A 24224-nucleotide genomic window follows, 5' to 3' on the forward strand; every position below is an offset into this window, starting at 1 on the left:
AACTGTGGCAATTTTTCATTTTACTCCTCCCCTGGTGCTTCATACATGCTGCTGTGTGTTAGTTACTATTTTGTCATGAGTTATATTTTATCTCCCTAATTATATCACAGATACTTGAGAGCAACTACTTTGCTTTCTCTATTGTCTTGCCTGGTCCTGAGGAGATATTTGTCCGTCTGTTGGTTTATTCAAGGCATCCCAAACCTAGATATACTAGTTTTATCTGAGCTTGCACTTCTCCCAGATCTTAGATGTAGGCCTTGTTGTGTCGCTGTATCCTTCTGTATCTATGGCAGAAAGTTGGCAGTAAGCTGGACCGTGGGCATTGGTATTTGTGTTTATGATGGTTTCTTCAGTTCCTAGGATTCTTACCTTGTTCTATAAAGCTTATGCAAGTGCTCATAAATCAACCTCGCCTATATTCCCACACGAAAAATACAGCCAGCCGAGCATGAGGGAAACCAAACTGGGAATGCAAATCTTGTCTCTAAAACTTATAAATATGGATTATTCCCTGTCTTCATACAGTAGTATGAATTGTTGGTGACATTAAATTCATGGTGTAGGTTGTAGTTGAAGTGGATTAAGAGTGTTTTAGAAAATGTATCCCAGTTTCATAAAACTCTTAATGGGAGCCAAATTATACCACTGTTCTAATCACATAATCAAATGAAGTGCTCTACCGCATTGCATTGGCATTTTTTTGGGGGGTGGGGGGGTCTCTCTCTGCTTCTGCACGCTCACACTCTTATAATTATATTTGGCCTGCTAGCTTCACCCTGAATTTTAGGATTTCATGTCTTTTAAGAAGACATCAGCAAAAAAAAAAAAAAAAAACAAAAAAAACAACCCCACAATAATTGCCTTGACTGTTTTCCTAAATAATTTAAGAGGAGTAACGTTTTGTTGGTATCTCCTTCAGTCACTTTCCTGCTGATCATTTCCTTCTTCACTTTCTTAGAAACACAAATGGATATGCATAAACTTTATGGCAATCATGCTTTAGGTCTTTCCATACTGTATATTGGCCAGTTAGTAGGTGTGGTAGCCGTAGAGTCTTGGAAAGTACACATGAATCTTTCCAGGATTTCAAGCTTCACTAAAGGAAGGTCACTCTTTGTGCCTATTTTAGGGTGTTAATTGATCTAAGTAAAAAGTCTAAAGATGTTTTACACACACACACACACACACACACACACACACACACATATCATTCAAGATACTGCTGCATGTTGTTGTTCAAAGTTTGCTTAATTTGGATAGACTTGGTCAGAGTGTGATTGTGCTCTCTATGACCTAGTATGTTTCCTATCAGCCCACAATTATCCAAGCTAACAGATAAGCCTGAAATGGAACTTTCTAAGCTCTTGGTGAATTTTTTATTAAAAGTCACTCCTGCTCTCTTTCTCATCCTTCCCTCAATTCCTCCCTTTTCTTCTTCTCTATTGAATTATTCCTTAATTCATTCCATAAATGATCACTGAATATTATGTGCCAGCTACTGTTCTAAGTATTAGTGGGATGAGTAAATAGAAACAGATATTATAGTAAGGGCATACACAATTAAACAAATAGTCACACAAATATATTATTATAAATTTTGGTATTGGTCATGGAGGAAAAGTACAGGGAACTAGTCTTTGAGGGACGGACATCATGGAAGGTGTCCCTAAGGAAGTTTCATAGGAGTTGAGATGAGAGAAGGGAGGAGGAGGCATTTTCAGGCTGACATAAACACTGTGCAAGGGATCAGGGCAGGTTACAGGAAGGGGGTCTGGAACGGCTGGACAAGAAATTACAGGGTGGGACTGGAATGGTGATGGCCAGAAGGAGATGGATTTAGGAGGTCATCAGGGACACATCACTTGCTCCTTGTAGTCCATTTAATGATATTTTGAGGGGTTTTTAAAGGGCTTGTGGGCTAGCATAAAACAATTGAAAGCCAATGAAGAATGTTAAGTGGGAAAGTGGCATGAACTGATTTGTATTTACCAAAAGATAATTCTGAAGAAGAGAGATAGCTAAAGTCAAGAGTAGATATCTGCACAGCTGTTAGGAGGCTACTGAAGGATCCATTAGGAAGGTGAGAAGGCAGCATGCATGGGGCTGGTGGCCAGGAGGTAGAGAGATTTTGTCAGGTTTCTAGAGCATTTCTGAAGAGGGACAGGATTTGGATCCTCTCTGTAGAGAAAAGGATTAGAAATTGGGACTGAGTGAGAAGACCGTCTCAAGGATGTTTAGGTTTCTGGGTGCAGGAGTGTCCTGATGTGGGCATTCACTGGAACAGGACATTGCAAGGGTGATTCACAGTTGCTTTGTCTGTAAGTTTAGTGTTAGACTTCATAAAGATGCAGAGATTTTGACATAGCTTAATGGAGATGTTGCGAAGCAGCTTTGTTCAGTTCTGAAGAGAGGTCTAGGCCAGAGTCATTAACATAGCAATCAGCGGATATATTAATTCATTTTGTTAATTACAACTGGGTGTTTTTCCAAAGGTAAATGAGATTCCTTTTAAAATATTTTTCTAGTTTATGTTGTAGCATTATGTTATTTGTTTCCTTACCAAAATTTACAAGTTCATTTTGATAGCTCAGTTGGTAAAGAATCTGCCTGCAATGCAGAAGACCCTGGTTCGATTCCTGGGTCAGGAAGATCTGCTGGAGAAGGGAAAGGCTACCTACTCCAGTGTTCTGGCCTGGAGAATTCCATGAACTATATAGTCCGTGGGGTCACAAAGAGTCAGACATGACTGAGCAACTTTTATTTTTATTTATTTTCCTATACTGTATTTGGGTATCTGGAATTTCATTCCATCTATTTTATTATTATTATTACTATTACTATTATTATCACCATGCTGTACCAGTTCGCCAGTTATAAACCATGGTATTTGGACTTTGAACATCAGACTTCTTTTCATCCTCAAATGAATCTGATTCACTTTAGAAGAATAACGGGTATCCATCCTGGTGGAGTCCTGGAAATGAATTTTTTGGAGATACAGCTATGTATTGATCTTTGTACATGAGGCTCTAGAATTGTGAAGTGTGATGCAAGCGTACTTGTCTCACCTTCCCCGCACTAACCAGCAAAGTGACCTTGAGCAAGTCACTAGCAGCTCAACATGACCTCCAAGATTCATTTTGGCCTTAAGATTCTATGAATAGTTGGTATCCCTAATCCAAAGAAAATAGGGATAAGTGTGGACAAAGGCACTTACTTTAAATGCCAGAGAAGTTTTAGATCCCTGGAGGAATTAAAGCTTCTGAAATTATTCAAGTATAGTAAAGGGGAGATTATAAAGTTGCCCCCCTCCCTGATCTTTCTACACATACTGAAAGACAGTTAAATTGCTGCTAAAAATGTGAAATGGAGGTGAACAACATTTCCAGAGGCTGTAAGTAGTGTTGAATTTTACTGGTAAATTCTATCATTCTTCAAAAAAATGAGAGAGAGGTTTATATAAAAATGGAGAAAAAGGAAATTGCATGTGCAGATGAAAAATACCATCTGTGCTTCTGGATCTGTTCCATGCTCTACACCTTCAGTGAAAGAAATTGTTGATTGAAAGCTCAGATTTTGCTGGCTATTTGTAAAAGCTTCCTGTGTTGCTTATCATGCATTTTAAAAATAGATGGCTTTGAATTTGTGAGTTAATTTTTGGCCCTGTTTGCTAAGGCCTCCTAACTCAGGAAGTATGCTTTTAGTAAAGCCACAATTCAATTCATATTCAACTCAATTAATAGTAACGAGCACTTACAAGGTGCCAGCAACATATCAGGTTCTCTGTGTTAACTCAGACTTCCCAATATTTGTAATAGCTTCCTTTGCCTCCTACTGGCAGTTTGGGCCCATTTAATTTCCTGAACTGGAGAGTTTCATCTGTATCTTACTTAGAGAAAATATTAAACATTGGCAACACTTCAAGTATGCAGTCTCATAACATTAGAAACATTTGTCTTAAATGTCTTCGGCTTCCCTTTTCCTTAAATGTCTCCTTCCCATCTTAATAATGACAGGTGTCAAACCTGTGCCTGGGCTCAAGTCAATTCTGCTCTCATTTACTCCTTACTGTGAATTTAAATAAAACTGGCACCTTTCTCTCAGGTTAAATTATTTCCCTAATCTCATCTGTAATTGTGGAATGAAATACTCTGTCCTGTTTTAAATTTTAGATCACTACTATTCCTAATTACTGGTAAAGGGGGCTTTGAGATTTGAGGTTTTTTCAAATTTAAGATTTTTGGCCATTATATTTCACTTTAAACTTCCTCAGTTAAGAACATTCTAAATGGCGTTTATATAGAGAAATTTCTTAGAAGCAATCCCAAAGAGCCAAATTTATATCCCTCTTCCCTAAACCAGAGTAACTGCAAATGAATCTTTGAATTGTTCAGGCAACAGCAGCTCTGGGAAAACAAACACATTATTAGAAGCTCAAAGTAACCACCTCAGGTGCTAAATGCGTCCCTAGGTATTTAAAGAGAGGAGATCAACTACACAGACATTTGCTTAATATGTAAAAGGGAGGTAGAAAGCTGCATACTTCTAGAATTAAATCTACTTTAAAATTATGACCATTTTAATGGGTAGCTTGATTCTTAAATGTGAAATAGAGATATAGAAATATGTATATACTGAAATCCTGTTAATCTCCCTTCTCTAAAACTTTAGTGATATTAAGGTATTAAGTATTTTGTGGTTCTATATACGTGTCTTTAGCTAGTATAGGAGAGAACTTAACTATACATATTTATCTTTGAATAATTGAATTGTTGGTGTTTTTAGAAGGTCATTCTATCTAAATTTTTATGGTAAAGTTTAAAAGGCTTACTTGCCATTATTTGGATAATTCAGTAGATTGAGTATAGCTATGTAATAAATATCTCTGGCTAAACCGAGAAACTCTCTACCATTAATTACATTTAAAAAAAAAAGTTTTATCTTATATTGAAGTATAGTTGATGTAGTAGTATTAGTTTCAGTTGTACAGTAGGATGATTCAGTTAGACATACATATGTATCTATTCCTTTTACCATTAACTATATTTTTGACATTGGGCGAAATCCTCTGAGTTAACTCACCTATAAAATGTGATTGAACTATGAGAATGAATGGAGATAGCCTAGGGAAAAGAGTCTAAAAAGAATAAAGTATGCTTTTTAAAATTTATTTTTAATTGGAAGATAATTGCTTTACAATATTGTGTTGGCTTCTGACATCAACAGTGTGAACCAGCCATAAGTATATTTATGTCCCCTCCCTCTGGAACCTCCACCCACCCCCCGCCCCAGCCCACCTCTCCAGTTTGTCACTGAGCACCAGGCTGAGCTCCCTGTGTTATCCAGCAACTTCCTAACAGCTATCTATTTTACATATGGCAATGTTTGTGTTTTGTTGCTACTCTATCAATTGGTCCCACCCTCTTCTTCCCTTGCTGTGTCCAAAGTCTGTTCTCTGTCTCTATTCCTGCCCTGCAAATAGGTTCATCAGTACCATTTTTCTAGATTCCATATATATACATTAATATACAAAATTTGTTTTTCTCTTTCTGACTTCACTCTGTATAACAGGCTCTAGATTCATCCACTTCACTAGAAATGACTCAAATGCATGCCTTTTTATGGCTGTGTAATATTCCATTGTATATATGTACCACAACTTCTTTAACCATTCATCCTTCAATGGACATCTAGGTTGCTTCCATGTCCTAGCTATTATAAATAGTGTGGCTGTGGCTATGAACCTTGGGGTTCATGTGTCTTATAATGTGTTTTTTGTTTAGCATTTTTCATGAGCTTTTATTCATTTTGGAAGCTTTCATCCCATTTTTTCTGTCTCTATTTTGTATAATTTTTTTCTGTCTTTATGCTATTTTTTTGCTCTTATTCATGTGATTTTTAAAAGAGCTTATCAGATAACTTCTTTTATGACTATATTAATCATTATATGATTCTCTTTTTTCCTTCGTTGCATTTAATGACAGAATCTAGTATATTTGTTCAGATTTGTTTATTAAGAGAGATACTGACAATCTGGAGTGTTCCCTGAAGATGATGACCAGGAAGGCAAAGGATTTATGTATAAAAAAAAGTTTAGAATTTATTGGTATTTAGTGTGAAGAGAGAAAGATTTAAAGGAGACAATTCTTCAAAAATATGAAGAAATATATGAGGATAAAGTATTTCTATGTTGATATATGCTTCAAAATTAAGACGAAGAGTAGAAAATGAAGGAGAGTCAATTTTGTTTTAATATAAGTTTTGAAAACCAGTTAGAGCCATTAACATGTAATTGCTTTCTCATTTCCAGGTAGCTTATGGCAGACTAGTTTTTCTTTTGTAATACCTAGAACAAACCAAATAAATTAGCTGTACTTCCTAGAGCTGAAGCTTCCCTGGTGGCTCAGATGGTAAAGAATCTGCCTGCAATGTGGGAGACCCAGGTTCAATCCCTGAGTCAGGAAGATCCCCTGGAGAAGGAAATGGCAACCCACTCCAGTATTCTTGCCTGGAAAATTTTGTGGATGGAGGAGCCTAGCGGGCTGTAGTCCTTGGTGTCGCAAAGAGTCGGACATGACTGAGCAACTTCACTTTCACTTTTCACTTTTCCTAAAACTGAAGCAACAAGGATTAAACAAACTAAAGTTTGAGGGAGGAAAATCATTCTAAGTTGGGCTGCTGACTCATATTTTTATCCTGAGGGCATTTGCTGTTTCGTAGTGTGGCCAAGGAATTGGGTGAGGCCCAGGCAAAAGATGTCTTCTGGAAGTAAGAAAGGCCAGAGAAACTTTCAGTGATTGTACAAGGCTGAGATGACAGATTGGAAACTTGAGGGATCTAAAACACATAGCCAGTTTTCTCCGTGGGGTTTGCTGTGTTCTGAGGCCACATAAGAAGCAGGGGAACTAGGATAAAAGCTTCTGAAAGACAGAGTGAAAGCTTCCATAGACTTTTGGTATTTAGAAAACATTCTAATGAAAGGATTTGGTGGGAGAGAGATGCTAAACTCAAACACAAGGCTAAACACTTCTTGAAGACACTTGCCAAATTTTTTAGTTGTTTGTGTGAAAGTGAAGATGTTAGTCACTCTGTACTGTGACTCTTTGAGATCCCATGGACTGTGGCCCACCAGCCGCCTCTGTCCATGAGAGTCTCTAGGCAAAAATACTGAAGTGGCTTGCCATTCCATTCTCCAGGGGATCTTTCCAATATAGGGATCAAACCTGGGTCTCCTGCATTGCAAGCAGATTATCTAGTTGTTTAGGCCTGAATGAGAGTCAATTCCTAGGCAGGTTGATAAGAAGTCTGGGGTCCCCGAGGAGGAGAAAGGGGTCTGGGGCTCTCAAGGAGGACATAGGGGTCTGGAATTCTCAAGGAGGAGGGAAGGACAAACGTTTTTTTCCTACATTCCTTAGTAAGGATTATATAACAATAATGTATCCTGCTTGAGGATAGGTTTCTCCTTCCTGAAAACCTTTGGACTAATCCTGTTATCTTAAAATGTATATTATGAGAGTGGGTCTAGTAAGATATTTACAACCTTGAGGCATTTTTTTGATTTATTGTAATAACTAATTAAAAAATTATAACTCCCTTGTTAAGATTAGCAAGGGGAACACTCTGTCTCCCTTCTGATGTCTATGTCAGAAGCTATCTCTGTCCCTTTTCCACTTAATAAAACTCTGCTACACAAAAGCTCTTGCATGATCAAGCCTGGTCCCTGGTCCTGAAGCTAAATCTTCTTCAGAGATCATAAATCCAACGTACATTCACCATAAGCTATCATGAGGAAATAAGCTGAAAACTTCTGAAAAAGTACTTGTGTCCTCTCAGAGCTGAGAAGATAAATATCTATCAGGTTCTCAATCAAAATCCAGGGAGTGCCATGGCTTATAAATAGAAATAAATAAGTGACAAATCTTACCAGCAGTCAAAGAAAAAGGACTCATTACCTAAAAGAGCAGAATAAGTTTGAGAATGAAGAGAAGATAGAGGGTAAATAGAATGTAGAGTGTTGAGAGCAAAGAACTGCCAGCTTACAAACTTTTATAACAAATAAAAGTCCTTCAAAAGTAAAGTAACAAAGATGTTTTCTGACCAAAATGTTCAACCAAAACTACAAAAACAAAATAAAAATGGAGAAAATTCATTACTATCATGCCTGTGCTAAAAGTAATACTAAAGTGAATTTCTATAAGTGGAAGAATGACCCTAAATGGAGCAATGGAAATGTCAGAGCAATTGAGGAACACTGAAACTTGTAATTAGAAACATAAATGATCATGAACTTTGTTAAACATTGAAAAAACAAGGGAGTTCCAGAAAAACATCTATTTCTGCTGTATTGACTATGCCAAACCCTTTGACTGTGTGGATCACAATAACTGTGGAAAATTCTGAAAGAGATGGGAATACCAGACCACCTGACCTGCCTCTTGAGAAGCCTGTAAGCAGGTCAGGAAGCAACAGTTAGAACTGGACATGGAACAACAGACTGGTTCCAAGTAGGAAAAGGAGTATGTCAAGGCTGTATATTGTCACCCTGCTTATTTAACTTATATGCAGAGTACATCATGAGAAACGTTGGGCTGGAAGAATCACAAGCTGGAAAGTGAAGAGCTAAAGAGCCTCTTGATAAAAGTGAAAAAGTTGGCTTAAGTCTCAACATTCAGAAACCTAGATCATGGCTTCCAGTCCCATCACTTCATGGCAAATAGATGGGGAAACAGTGGAAACTTTGGCTGACCTTATTTTTTCTGGGCTCCAAAATCACTGCAGATGGTGACTGCAGCCATGAAATTAAAAGACGCTTGCCCTTTGGAAGGAAACTTATGGCAAACTTAGACAGCATATTAAAAAGCAGAGACATTACTTTGCCAACAAAGGTCTGTCTAGTCAAGGCCATGGTTTTTCCAGTGGTCATGTATGGATGTGAGAGTTGGACTATAAAGAAGGCTGAGCACTGAAGAATTGATGCTTTTGTACTGTGGTGTTGGAGAAGACTCTTGAGAGTCCCTTGGACTGCAAGGAGATCCATCTTAAGGAGATCAGTCCTGGGTGTTCATTGGAAGGACTGATATTGAAGCTGAAGCTCCGATGCTTTGGCCACCTGTTGCGAAGAGCTGACTCATTTGAAAAGACCCTGATGCTGGGAAAGGTTGAGGGCAGGAGGAGAAGGGGACGACAGAGGATGAGATGGTTGGATGGCATCACTGACTCAATGGACATGGGTTGGGTAAACTCCGGGAGTTGGTGATGGACAGGGAGGCCTGGCATGCTGTGGTTCATGGGGTCACAAAGAGTTGGACACGACTGAGCAACTGAACTGAACTGAATAAGAGTAATGCTTTATGGAGTTTAAAATGCAGATAGAGCAATAGTGACAGTAGAAACACAAAATGCAAGAAGGCATAAGTGGGGTTAGAAATTTCTATGATTTAACAATATAGATGATAAAAGTAATAATTGTATTATATTGATCTAACTCAAAAATGAATGACAATTCTTCAGATAAAACCTAAAAGAATGAACAAAGTGTAAATAAAATGTTAATAGAAATAAGGGGAATGATATAAATTTGAATGATACAAAGAAGGTAATTAATGAGAAGGGTTTCTCAGGTAGCACAATGGTAAAGAATTCTGCTTGCCAACACAAGAAACACAGAAGATGTGGGTTCATCCCTGGATTGGGAAGATTCCTTGAAATAGGAAATGGCAACCAGTCCAGTATTCGTGCCTAGAAAACTACATGGGCAGAGGAGCCTGGTGAGCTATAGTCCATGGGGTCACAAAGAGTTGGACGTGACTGAGCAATCGAGAACACACACACACAAGTTATGAGAAAGAAGGGAACACAGTAGAAGGGATAATTACAATGGAAGGAAACAGAGGCAAACATAGAAGAAAGTCTTATGTCTTGGCATAGGGAAGGATTTCTTAATTAAAACACAAAGCAATAACAATTAAGAAAATAATGTATAGATTGGCTTATATTAAAGTTAAGAACTGTTTTTCATCAAAGCACACTATTAAGAAAATGAAAAGACATTCGTAGAGTGGAATAGGGTATTCTTAATACACATATCTGACAAACGACTCATACCTGGATTATATAAAGAACTCCTACAAGTAAGAAAGAGAAGTAGTCCAATGATAAATGAAAAAAAGTCTCAGGCCCTTCATATAATAGTATATCCAAATAGTCAAATATGTGAAAAGTTATTCAACTACATTAGTCATTACAGTAATGCAAATTAAGATGTGGTAATACAACGTATTCATTAGAATGGCTAATATGAAAAAGGTAGACAATATTATATGTGTTGAACAAGGATGTAGAGTAACAAATTCTCATGATCTACTGGTGTATGTCTTGTTGAAACAAGTTCTTTGGAAGAATTTTGGCAGCATCTGCAATGCATATTCTGTGACTCAGCAATCCTACTTCCAGGTTTACATGTAAGAGAAATATATATATATATAAGTTAACCAAAAATCATGTAGTAGAATGTTCCTAGCAGGCTTCTTTCTAATAGTGTGCCAAAGAAATGGCTGTCAATAGAACAATAAATTGGCATATTAACACAATGAAATATTTTAGTTATGGGACTGAATATCTATCACATATAACAATATGAATGAAACTAATAAACATAATGTTGAGTGAAAGAGACTAGATGCAACAAAATGTAAGCTTCTATTTATATTTATTTATTTATTCTATTTATATTTATACACAGTTCAAATACCAACGAGACTTAATCTATATATTTAAAAGTCAAGATATTGGTTGCTCTTATTTTGTTCCTTTTAGCAAACTGAGATAAAAGATAAAGATGTGCTTATAATTGTGATTGTGAGAAGAATGTTTTTAAGAATAGGAAAAAGATAAATTCCTTACTGTTAGTGGGAGTGGGGGATGGTTGTGCATGTCCATATGCTTATAATATCTACTTCTTCTTAGATATTGCTTACATAGGCACATTCAGTTTATGAGTATTCAGCATCACTTTGTGTGTCTTATTCTATATATATCTTACACTTCAAGTACAAGTATAATGAAATATCTTTTGAGTTAATCAGCTTTGTATTCCTGGAAATATTCAAGCAGAGAGGTTGGACCCCAGTACCTGAAAGGGAAGCTTTGGAAATGATTTCTGCATTAGAGTTAAAAGAAAAGTACCAGATGCTTTCTCCAAATCTTTTAAATTCTGAGATTCTCTGATTCTTTAAAAGTGTATACATTCACTGCCACCTGCAGCTTTTTCTTCTTTTTACTAATCAAGTTTGAGACCATAGCCTACTTTCTCGTTTCCTGTTTACCTCCTACTCCTTCGACTCATGCCATTTTTCAATTACTGACCTCTCAATGGCCAAATCTAATGGCATATTTGCTTCTTTTTCTGATATATTTGGGCCATTTGCTGGTGAGGTATCATTTAAATTCTCTCAATTTAGCTTTCCCAATATCACTCTCTTCTTGTTCTCCTATTGTCTATTTTCCACTCAGTTTTGAAACAGTAGGATGTGCTAAAGTTCTATTCCTAATCTGCTTCTCAGGCTGTAAAATTCTTTGTATTATTTTAACCACTCCTAAGACCTCACTCACTGTTCACCTGTGACTGCCTTCCAAATCCATGCCTCTAAATTCAGTTATCCATCCAAGACTTACGTATTCAATTGCTTAATGGACAAATCCACCTGTATGTCCCCAACTTTACCTGTACAAGACTGAATTCCTATTTCTTCCCCAAAGTTGGTCTTTTTTTTTTTTTTATCATTCTCTTTACCTGGAAATAAAAGCACCATCTCTGTTTTACGCAGACTCAACACAATTGTGGATTCTTTTATTTCCTCTCCTTCCATTATCTTGTGTCTAATCAATTACCAGATCCAATAATTCCTTTAAGAAAATGTGGTTAAAAACACTTACCATGATATCTACTCTCCTAACAGAATTTTAGGTGGAATACAGTATTGTTGACTATAGGTACAACGTTGTACAGCCGCAGATCTCTGGAATTTAATCATCTTGCATAACTAAAACTATATTGATTGAATAGTAATGCTCTATTTACCCTCCCTCAATCCTTAATTTTGCATATTCTTCTCTCCTTTAACCATTTCTCATTGCTTCAGCTTAGTTTTCCTTGGCAGTTGTAAGTTTTCTAAATAGTCTCCCCAAAAGATATGTTTTCTAATTTCGTCCTCAGCCAATTTATTCTGCACAATGGTTAGCATCGGTTTCTCTTAGTAGGATGTTCTTTCCTCAGTTCTTGATTTAGTGAACACTTACTCAGTTGAGATATGGTTCAAGTGCTATTTTCTCTGTGAAGCCCGAACTGACCTTTACCCAACGTCTCAGGCAGGGTACACAACTTCCTTTGTGTACCTACTGCAACCCTGTATCTGTTTTCAGTCAAGAATTTATCATATTTCATTTCACTTATTTGTGATCCTAGCAGCATGTTTTATATATCCTATTACATCTAATACATAAATGTGCCAAGTTTGAATGAATAAAACAATGAATTGATGACTACATGAATGAATGAGTAGGAGAACTCAGCTTAGTCTAAATCTGTGTTTCCTCATTTTGAATCACTGAGTGCTTCTTATCATACTTACTCCTGGTCCTCACCATGGACATTCCTTAGGAAAAAAGCTGAAAGATTCTTTATATCAGGTTAGTTTGGGAAACATTGATCTAAATTATTATATGAATTTATTTACTCAAAATAAAATTAAACTTCTTTCAAGCAGTAAGCATTTTTGTGCACGTTTCCAACCTGAGATCTGTTGAAATGTGTTGACCGATGATTGGTTCTGAAATAATTATAGAAATATTGTTACAGGAAACAAGCAATTTTCTTTGACGCATTACATAAGGAGTAAAATGAATATGTGCAAATGATTTGGGGAGTTATCAAGTTTTTAGTGTATGGTCTTATGGCTCAATGAATATTAAACAGGCAGTATTAAATCAAAATTAAAATTACCAATTTCATTTGTCATAAAATAGTTCTAATACCACACACACAAATATATAAATATACATATACTTAATTGTTTTTTACTTCTGTGGTATACTGTTTAATATAGTTTGTGAAAATTAATTATCATGTTTGTATTCTATGTAGTCTTTATCCACAGTTCATGAATGTATAATGGTTTTCTGGGAAAAATAAGCACTGAGATCATAAAAATATACTCAAAGCATCTTCTTTCAGAAGTGGTTGCTATCCAGGGGCAGCTAACCACCTATGCAAAGAAAAATGTCACCCTGGTAAATTAAGGGACAAGATTCGTTTTAAAGAGAGGGTTTGTTATTTAGCCAGGGAAGAGAAAGCTGTGGCACTTTTTCAAATGTATTACCTGAGGGATTATGAGTAATAAACATGGAAAGAAAAATCTATATTTGAAGTAATAGATTTGGTTTTCATGCTAAGAAGTATTTCTCAATAGAAAAGGATGGGAAATGCTATTGTTAAGTTAGGTTTGGTTTTAGAGAATGTTCACATAGGAATTTTTAGAATGTGTATTTCATACATGCCTTTGAGATATTTGAATGTGGATCCATCTGAGTTCAGTAGAATAAATCGAAAGACCTCTATGAAAAAAAATCTCCTTATGTATTTATTCTATTACAGTCTTTAGAGAATAAACCTTCCTCTTTAGACACAAATACATGAGAACTAAATTATATAATTAAAATACCACACATTATATTGTCTTCTGCTGTTGCTTTGTATTCTTAGGATGTCGTTGGTAGACCAAAAGTCTGTCCTATCTATGCTTACTGGTTTGGTGACATTAATTTTTCCAGATATCATTTTGTCTTTAGGCAGAACTTTATCCTGATTATGTAGTGTTGTCACTTATTGCTATCAGCAATCTTGTTTGGGTAAGTTTTTTTTTTTTTTTTTTAATTCTAATTTTCTGAGTGAGGAACTGGTTTGTTATACAATGTGACTTCTTCACGTTATGCAACAGATCAGAAGAACTCAAAACTCTCACTTTAAGAAAATTTACATGGGAAACTCCTAGTAGACTGAATTATTTTTTTTTCCGTACAGTTATTCCATAATGCAATAACAAACAAAGAGACCTACCTTTACCAGTATAATAGAGATCTTTTATGTAGCATTAGTCATCATTTGTGCCATACTATAGCTGAATTGAACTTCCTGTTCAGCTCTTGTCCAGCCTACAAGCTTTTGGTTATGAAGTTCTTGGCTCCTAAAATATAAAATCTTCTATCCAAAGCCATTCTTCACTTGTCTAAATCTTAGTTTAGGTTATAGCTCAGTGTCACATTAATAAGGCTTATATTCTCTGACCAAAGAAATATATTCTCTGACCAAATATATTCTCTGACCAAAGAAATCTTGGCCATGCCCAAACAGCCATATTACTTTACTATTATCCTTCATTTTAAAATTAAAGACAGGTTTTCTATACTCTAATATCATATATGGATAATATTAATATTATCTATGTATAATATTATATATAGTAGACACAGGATATGTCTTCTTGGGTTGGGAAGATCCCCTGGAGTAAGAAATGGTAACCCACTCCAGTATTCCTGCATGGAAAATTCCATGGACAGAGGAGCCTGTCAGACTACAGTCCATGGGGTTACAAAGAGTCAGACATGACTAAGTGACTGAGGATATGTATACAGATGGTAAGCTAGAGGAGGTTTATCTAAGTGCTACAGTAACATGTAATATTATAATCCACATACAAAGTCTTTCCAGAATGAGAAAAAAAGAGTAGAAGGCAGAAAGGTTAATAAATATTCAAGATGAGAAAACCATATTCATTTTTAAAAATTATTATTTAATGATTTGAGATTTCAAGGTACTGTAGATATTTTAAGTCTAGACTTGATATTTTTTATTTTTTAAATGATACTTAATATGATTTGATATTTACTTCTTTGTTTTTGTTTTGGTTAAGAAATGCATGGCTAACTCTGTATTTTAGAGAATGTGTGATTTCAGCAAGAGCAGCAGTGGCTGTGGGTAAAGGAATGATCGTAATGAGAAAGATCCTAACTCAGTCCCCTCATGATTGATTGAGAAAACTGAAAGTGTTCTACAAACCTTGAAGATCGTCACAGACTATTAGTTCTCTAGAGCAAGGGATTATTATACCTAATAATATTTTGTCAAAACCTAGCTATAAGAGTTAATATCAATATTTTTGACCTTCTATCACAGTAGGTTTTTTCCCAGCTTTTATGAGGTATGAATGACAAGTTTGTGTATATCCCATGTAGTTCAATGTCATTTTTAAAGATATGCAAAGTAACGATTATATGTATATAGTGAAATGCTTATCATAATAAAATTAATTAACATATCCATAATCTCACATAATTACCTTCTTTTTTGTGATGAGAACACTTAATACTACTCTCTTAGAAAATATCACATATACAATACAGTATTATTAACTATAATTACCATAATGTATATTATATCTCCAGAACTTATTTCTTTTGACACTTAAGTTTTCTGTATTCCTGTTTTACCTAAGTGAAGTGAAAGTCACTCAGTTGTGTCTGACTCTTTGCGACCCCATGGACTATACAGTCCATGGAATTTTCCAGGCTTAAATATTGGAAGGGTAGCCTTTCCCTTCTCCAGGGGAATCTTCCCAACCAAGAGATTGAACCCAGGTCTCCCTCATTGCAGGGGGATTCTTTACTGGCTGAGCCACAGGGGAAGCCCAAAAATACTGGAGTGGGTAGCCTATCCCTTCTCCAGGGGATCTTCCCAACCCAGGAATCAAACCAGGGTCTCCTGCATTGCAGATGGATTCTTTACATACTGAGCTATCAGGGAAGCCCTGTTTCATCTAAGGTACTACTAAATTATGTAAGTTGTACATGTGAAATACAAAACTACTGTCCCTAGTTGGTAAGAGGCTTTCCACTTTGTCATTTGGCATGTACCAACTTTCCCTTATGGCTCAGCTATTTTCTGGAACCTTGATGTCATCTTCATTTAGCTACTGAATGGGGAAAGGGCTTGGAAAACCTGATATGGGAAATTTTTATAGACAAAGACCGACAGTATCCCCCATCATTTCCTTCATGCTCCATTGGTTAGAATACAATCACATGACCATTTCTAACTGGAAGAGAGCAGAGAAATATAAACTTTCTGTGAGCCCAGAAAGAAGTTGAAACAGATTTTGTAAGGTGCTAGCTAGTTTATGCCATAATACATTTTCAGTATTTTCTTTTTTCTACCACAAGATTGAAATAACCTATACCTATAAAGGGTTGAGAAAATAATTGATGCTGTTATACATAGTTTTATTGATTATGAGGCCCCCTCATTTTCATGAGGTCTTTTATTCTGATCACAACTCTAAGAAGATAGGCATTATTAGCCTTGATTTTTAGATGATGAAACAGAAATTCGTAGAAGTCAAATGAGTTGCCCAGAGTCGTAGAGCAAGAATATGGTTAACGTGAGATTGGAAACTGTGTCTCCTGATGTGCCTCTGCTACCCTTTCCTTTCAGAGAAAAAACACGATTATATTTCCCCAGGTGCGAGAGGGAATAGTCGGGCCTTGAACCTTGTACCTTTGACATGGGATCGTGGACGTTGCTCTGCTTTTTGGATGTCACATGTACACTTATGGCTTATGAGATTTGCTATGTAGGGCCATAGGTGCTGGTGGCATCTAAGGATGAGAACAGTATATATAGCTCCTTTGCAACTCCAAGAAGTGTCTGTATAGTTGAAGTTCTTTTGTTTATCAGAAGTCCTTCCTACCTCACATAATTTTCAGATAGCTGAAAATTACTTGTGAATATGTATGTATGAATTTCCCAGAGAATTCATTCTGCCCTCTGACTTAGAAGAAACTATCTCATCTTATGTATATGAAATAGAAATGAGATTGGAATAATTATCATCTTCCATACTTAATTCAAGAATTCATACACTCAGATTCCAATAAGCATCTCAAACACAACTCATTCTAACTGAATTCTAACTGATTCTCCATGTAACTTAGAAAGCAAAACAATCCTTAAGAAATACATTTGTGTTGGCTTCTGTGAATAACCTTATTGGCATGCACAGAAATTAAAATACAAACTGTTGAGTAAGGAGAACAAGACAAAATTACTTTGTTCTAATTATGGATGCTATAGAAAATTACTATCAATAAAGCTTACGCATTTAATTGTATGCAAAAATGCTGAGTAATAATTGAGGGATTGTAAATGATAAAAAATTAAATGTGAACTTAAAATCCTTCCGTTCTCTTAAAAATAATTTATTCTGGATTTCATAAGTTCATAAAAATTCCTTAAAGTTTGGTAATTTCAATTACAGTGGTACTAGCAATAAATATGCTCTACATATTTATTTATGGGATTTGAAGAAACAATCACTTTAGAAAATGAAATTAAACCTAACTAGAATGCTAATATATAGTATATCTTGGACACAAGACCGATTCAGCAACACAACATCTCAGAGATTATATGATACAACTATAATGAAATGTAGCTTTGTGCAGTTGCAGTATCGTAGCCAATGAGGTTTATCTGAGGTGTGATTATTGCCAATTATAATGAAATGTATTGAATTTTAACAATTTAGAAATCAGAATGATGTAAAGAAAAATTAGTTGTACATATGCATGGAATAAATGTTGATAGATTAACAAATGTGGGAAGATGACTCAAAAGCTAAAAACAAATGTTATTAAATGAAAGGTTAAAATATAAGATATATTGTGTCTGATTTTGCTAATGAATGCACACATAGTGCCATGTGACACTGGGGTTCCATCCAGATGTCTGTGTTCTTTTGGTATGTTGGTGTGTTATGTGTGTGTGTGTCTGTGTGTGCACATGTGCACATACAGAGTATAAATGGGCACATAAATATATCATTAGGTCGATACCCTTCTGGAGAAGTCTGGGGTGTTAGATTGATTACTAGCATGATCCTTCTAGAACTTTCTTTTTAAAGACCTTGGAGAATTCAACATCTTAGAGATCTAGCCTAAGCATCCTCTCAATAAAAATTTCTAGTGGTACAGATTATATAAGATTTTATATATAATACAGGTCAACCTTACTTGGCTCATGTCAGTTGTATGTGTGAATTTAGATAAATTATGCTTGAATAATTATTCTTAAAAGAGTCCTGGTTACTGGGTAAAGCCATGTTATATAACTAAGGCAGATATTCATTAGTCACAAGTCTTTCAATGATGTCATTTATATCTCCCTGGCAGTGATAGTTTACCCTGCCTCTAAATATGGCAGATTCCTTATTATTTGCCTATTTCTGCTTCTCTACTGGAACTTAAGACTACTCATACTCTTTTCTTAACAAATTTAATTTCTTTTTTTTTTTTTTCTTTTTTTTTCTTATCAGCCATAGATTTACACGTATTCCCCATCCCGATCCCCCCTCCCACCTCCCTCTCCACCCGATTCCTCTGGGTCTTCCCAGTGCACCAGGCCCGAGCACTTGTCTCATGCATCCCACCTGGGCTGGTGATCTGTTTCACCATAGATAATATACATGCTGTTCTTTTGAAATATCCCACCCTCACATCAGGGTTCACCATATACTGCTTTCTTGTAGTTAGATTGTCAGTGTTTTCCTGTTTTACCAGATTATTATAATTACCCCAAATCATTTAATATATTGGGTTGGCCAAAAAGTTTGCTTGGGTTTTTCCATATGTGTACTTATAGCTGACTCACACTGTTGAGCAGCAGACACCAAGTCAACGTTGTCAAGCAGTTATCCTTCAGTGAAAAGAAACGAGGAAGTGGGCACAGAGGTTTGTATGTCAAGAAAGGAAACTTTGTGGGAATACATGATTGGACGTGCATTTTATTATTATCTTTATTATTAAAATATACATGAAAATGAAAAAAAAGAGCTTACAGAAAAAATTGAATGAACCTTTTGGCCAACCCAGTAACAAGCGGGAACTGTGCTGTGTTCATTGTTCAGTTGCTCAGTCATGTCTGACTCTTTGCGAGCCCATGGACTACAGCACGCCAGGCTTCCCTGTCCTTCACTATCGCCCAGAGTTTGCTCAAACTCATGTCCATCAAGTGGGTGATGCCATCCAACCTTCTCATCCTCCATCACCCCCTTCTCCTTACACCCTCAATCTATCCCAGCATCAGGGTCTTTTCCAATGAGTCGATTCTTTGTATCAGGTGGCTAAAGTTTTGGAGTTTCATCTTTCAGCATCAGTCCTTCCAATGAATACTTTTAGGATTGACTAGTTTGATCTTGGACATATAACTGGCATCAGACTTATTAGAGAGCACTTTTTACTATGCACTGCTGTGTGCTGTCTCATGCATCCGTATTCTGTTACTGCCCTCCTTTCAGACTTGGATACAATAAGTCTCCCTGAGAGTTCTGCTGCTGCTGCTAAGTCACTTCAGTCGTGTCCGACTCTGTGCGACCCCATAGACGGCAGCCCACCAGGCTCCCCCATCCCTGGGATTCACCAGGCAAGAACACTGGAGTAGGTTGCCATTTCCTTCTCCAATGCAGGAAAGTAAAAGTGAAAGTGAAGTTGCCCAGTCGTGTCCGACTCTTCACGACCCCATGGACTGCAGCCTACCAGGTTCCTCCATCCATGGGAGTTTCCAGACCTAGATAGCACATTGAAAAGCAGAGACATTACTTTGTTGACAAAGGTCTGTCTACTCAAAGCTATGGTTTTTTCAGTAGTTATGTATGGATGTGGGAGTTGGACTATAAAGGAAGCTGAGCACCGAAGAATTGATGCTTTTGAACTGTGGTGTTGGAGAAGACTCTTGAGAGTCCCTTGGACTGCAAGGAGATCACACCAGTCAATCCTAAAAGAAATCAGTCCTGAATATTCATTAGAAGGACTGATGCTGAAACTGAAACTACAATACTTTGGCCACCTGATGCAAAGAGCTGACTCATTGGAAAAGACCCTGATGCTGGGCAAGATTGAAGGCAGGAGAAGAAGGGGATGACAGAGGATGAGATGGTTGGGTGGCATCACCACTCAATGGACATGAGTTTGAGCAAGCTCCGGGAGTTGGTGATGGACTGGGAAGCCTGCATGCTGCTGTCCATGGGGTTGCAAAGAGTCGGACACGACTGAGTGACTGAACTGAACTGAACTGATAGTCTGATAATGAGTCCTTATTGAACATACTGCATTGGTCAGGATTTGGTTCGGAACAAAGAAACCACTCTTGATATTCCAGGCCAGAAGTAATTAATTCCAGAAAATTAGGTGCTTACATACTCTTGGAAAACTTAGGAGACAATGGTCAGAGAATTTCCATTACCTCCCAGCAGATGGAAAAGTTGGAAAAATTGGGGAAATTGATGCTAATCTTGGCTACCTAGGCACTCAAGCTGCTGACTTTCACAATGGCTGAAGACTATGCTAACTTTATGTTTGACACATGCTTGCCTGTGATTGTTGGGCGAGAATGATATTTTTTTTGTTTGTTTTTCAGATCTCTTACAAGTGCATATCATTAGCATAATCTAGTGTGGAATCCTCCTGGCAAGGAATTCTGGAAGTGTAGCTTCCAGGCAATGCAGGGAAAAGTATAAAAAGCTACAGAGATGACCCCAAATTGATGAGACAATTAAAATGTTGGCATTCTACTGAGTTTGTCTAAATGCCCTCCACTGTGTGTGTTAGTTGCTCAGCTGTGTCCAACTTGTTGCAACTCCATGGACGGTAGCCCTCCAGGCTTCTCTGTCCATGGAATTCTCCAGGCAAGAATACTGGAGTGGATTGCCATTCCCTTCTCCAGAGGAACTTCCCAACCCAGGGATCAAACCCTGGTCTCCTGCATCACAGGCAGATTGTTTACTGTTTGAGCTACAAGGAAGTCCTGCCCTCCCATACCTTTTTATATTTGGTGTTCTCAACTTGCCTGCCTTAATATTCTATATGTACACACATACACACACAGAGTTTGTAAACAGAAGTAATGGATGGAAAAATACCAAGGCAAGAAAAAATATATATATTTTAAATTAATCATCTGTATATTTATGAGATAACACAAAAACATGAATCATTCTGTCATTGATATTTAGCATCACTAATTTGAAACCTAAGCAGATTATCCCTTTGAGGAATAGCACTGCTAGTGTGTGTACTTGGCAAGTAATTTTAGTAAGTTATTTTTCTTACAGGAAGTGATATACTACTATATTGTAAATTACAGCAAAGAACATAGGCTTCATATCAGACTGGATGTGGTTTACTATTTGTTCAACTTTAAATGAATGGGCTTTAATTTCCTTATCTGTAAAATGGAGATAATAATATCCAGATATCTCAAACATTTTATGCTGTTGAATGAGATAATGTATATAAAAATAGTCACCATTAATGGATTCTCAAATTATTCTCAAATTATTCCCTTTCTTTTCCTCATCTCTCCAATATTCTTTCTAAGGATGGAACTATAGTTTAGAGAAGCAGGTAGAAAATGTGGGAGTTAATATTTCCTAAAGATTTTTTTGTACAGCAAATAAGCTGTCTTATATTTTTTCTAAGATCATGTGCCAATTCTTTAAAACCTTACATGAATCTGGAATAGCATTGCTCAGTGAATGGTCCTTATTAGTAATCTTAAATATTCTCTCTCACACCTGGCTTCTCTGCTAAAGAGGAATCTGTTTGCAATGAAGTTGTTTTTTCCAATTAAGTTTTAAGCAAAAATTCATCAAAAGTCTTAGAAACAAAGATATGTGCTAGAATATGCACACAGCTACTTAGATATCTATCCTGCATCAGCTCTATTTTGTTGGCCAGATATGAAGGCAGTAAAAGGAATCTATTCTATTGAAACTTCCTTATCTCTTTTGCTGAAACACTACAATATTAAACATGGTTGGCTTTCCCGGTATTGTATCATTGTATTTATAATTTTGATATGCAAATTAAGGGGCTAAGGTAATGCAGGCACTATTCCCAGGGATGGTGTAGAAAAGAGGTGAGTTCTTTTTTTTTTCCATTTATTTTTATTAGTTGAAGGCTAATTACTTACGAATGGATAAGGAAGCTGTGGTACATATACACCATGGTACATATACACCATATACAGCCATTAAAAAGAATTCATTTGAATCAGTTCTAATGAGATGGAAGAGGTGAGTTCTAAGAGCTGAATTATTTGGGGGAGAAGCAGGAGAATGGACAAATAAAAACTCAGGACAGGGAGAGTGAACAGTAAAAGAATGTTGGTGACATATGAAAATTAACTTGCTGATGAATCAACCTTGTTTGTTTTTTAACTAGTGGTGTCATCATTTAGATTTAACATCCACAGAGCAGTATGTGGTTGTGATTACTCAGGGAGGTGAAGGAAGATGATTAGCACTTACAGAGGCTAAAGGTAAAATGCTTCTGTTCTGGCTCAGCATCTCTGAACCTCAGTAGAAATTAATGTGCCAGGTACCCTAGAGAAAATATGGTAACTCTCTCAAAGCTTTGTCTTTTCATCCTACTATACCTCTGCAAATCATTCACTTTTTAGCCTTAGTTTTTCACTGATTTACAGTGAAAATGAGTGTTTTTCACTGTAAATTTTAAAAATTTCATTTTTCACAATGAGTATTTCTTTCAGGTAGATTCAAATAAAATTTCTTTGATTCTCAAGTTAGGTTCAGGTGAGTCTCTGAGTTATTTTGACAATTCACGGCACCTTTATCTTCATTTTCGTGTGTACTATTCAAGATAGGCTAAGCTATGCTATACTATCAAGAAATAAAAATTAGGGTCAGTGGCTTAATACAATGAGAGTTTATTTCTTATTAATTGTACGTGTGTGTGTGTGTGTGTATCTTCCCCTTTAAGAAACCTAGTTGTGAGGAGTTGTTCCATAGTCACTCAGGAACCTAGGCTGATAGATATACTTTATAATTTCTAACTAGAACATCTTGAGTGATGGCTAGATTCCCCATTGGCCCTGGGAGCAGAAGAGAAAGACTGGCTGCTATGGCAGGGGAAGAGAAACTGGCCAGGTCCACGTGGACTTTTTGCTGCCTTAACTTAGAAGTGACCCTGTGTCCTTCCACAGGCAGCTGTTGGCTAAAACTTGTCACTTGGCACTACCTAACTGCAAGGGCAGGCTTCCCTGATGGCTCAGATGGTGAAGAATCCACCTGCAATGTGGGAGACCTGGGTTCGATCCCTGGGTTGGAAAGATCCCCTGGAGGAGGGCATGGCAACTCACTCCAGTATTCTTGCCTGGAGAATGTCCGTGGACAGAGGAGCCTGGCAGGCTACAGTCCATGGGGTTGCAGAGAGTCAAACACAGCTGAGCAACTAAGCACAGTAGACAGCATAGCAAATGCAAGGGCATTGGGAATGTAGAAGAGCGAGTGTAGTGTTTGGCAAGCATGTGATTTCTGCCACATTTGGAAATTTTTCCTTTTCTTTGCATGTTCTAGAGCATAAATTAAACTGCTATAAAAGTGCTTCAAAACTGGAAAATATCTGCATATACAATAGTGTACTGTTTGTCTTTTTAGTTATTTGGCAATTGATTGTGTACAATTACATAAACTTTTAAAAAAGATTTTTATTAATGCTAATTTTATCTGCCCCAACAAAATTATAATCTTAGGAAACAGAAACAGCATCTTCTATTTTTTAATATCCTTGTAGTACCTACGTTATCTGAATATCTTAATTATAAAATAACTGATAAAGACATGTATGCTAGTGCATATATAATTATATGTTAGTATAAATGTAAAGTAATGGCCCCTTACTTCTGAGACAGATTATATTGATACACTGAAAAGTTCCTAGTCTGTTTTCAGATTTTCTCCATTTTTATTCCTCAGCCTTGAAGACAAGTGAGGAATTTGAAAGAAACCTTTTCTTAACCATTGGAAGACAGATTTGCTTTTTCTAAAACAGGACAGATTGACTACCCCACCTTAAATGAAAATAATTTAAAATCCTTCAAGACTTTCTCCAATTGGCACCAAGTGTACTATTTCTTTGATCATACCTCATTCTTATTAAAAACCTTCTCATGACCCAATTTCACTAACCTTAAGCCTAAATTATTTCTTGCCATCAAGATTCTCTTTCAGTCTGCTTAGACTCTAAATATCCCTTCTAGTTTTTTGCAATTAATCAATATTTCTCAATCCTTTATATCCTCTCCATTTTCTTATACC

At 36.5% G+C, this 24224-nt stretch overlaps 2 protein-coding genes and 1 pseudogene across 7 annotated transcripts in view; 2 read left to right on the forward strand and 1 right to left on the reverse strand.

Annotated features, from left to right (window-relative positions):
- Nucleotides 1–24224, forward strand: part of CTNNA3 (catenin alpha 3) — a 1829362-nt gene that overhangs the window by 605373 nt on the left and 1199765 nt on the right. The gene's annotated exons all lie outside the window — the stretch shown is intronic.
- The window catches only part of LRRTM3 (leucine rich repeat transmembrane neuronal 3), a 199779-nt gene that overhangs the window by 29019 nt on the left and 146536 nt on the right, over nt 1–24224 (reverse strand). The window lies entirely within an intron of this gene.
- On the forward strand, nt 17545–17647 carry LOC122446960 (annotated as a pseudogene).

The sequence above is a fragment of the Cervus canadensis genome, chromosome 8, assembly GCF_019320065.1.
Source record: "Cervus canadensis isolate Bull #8, Minnesota chromosome 8, ASM1932006v1, whole genome shotgun sequence".
NCBI lineage: Eukaryota > Metazoa > Chordata > Mammalia > Artiodactyla > Cervidae > Cervus > Cervus canadensis.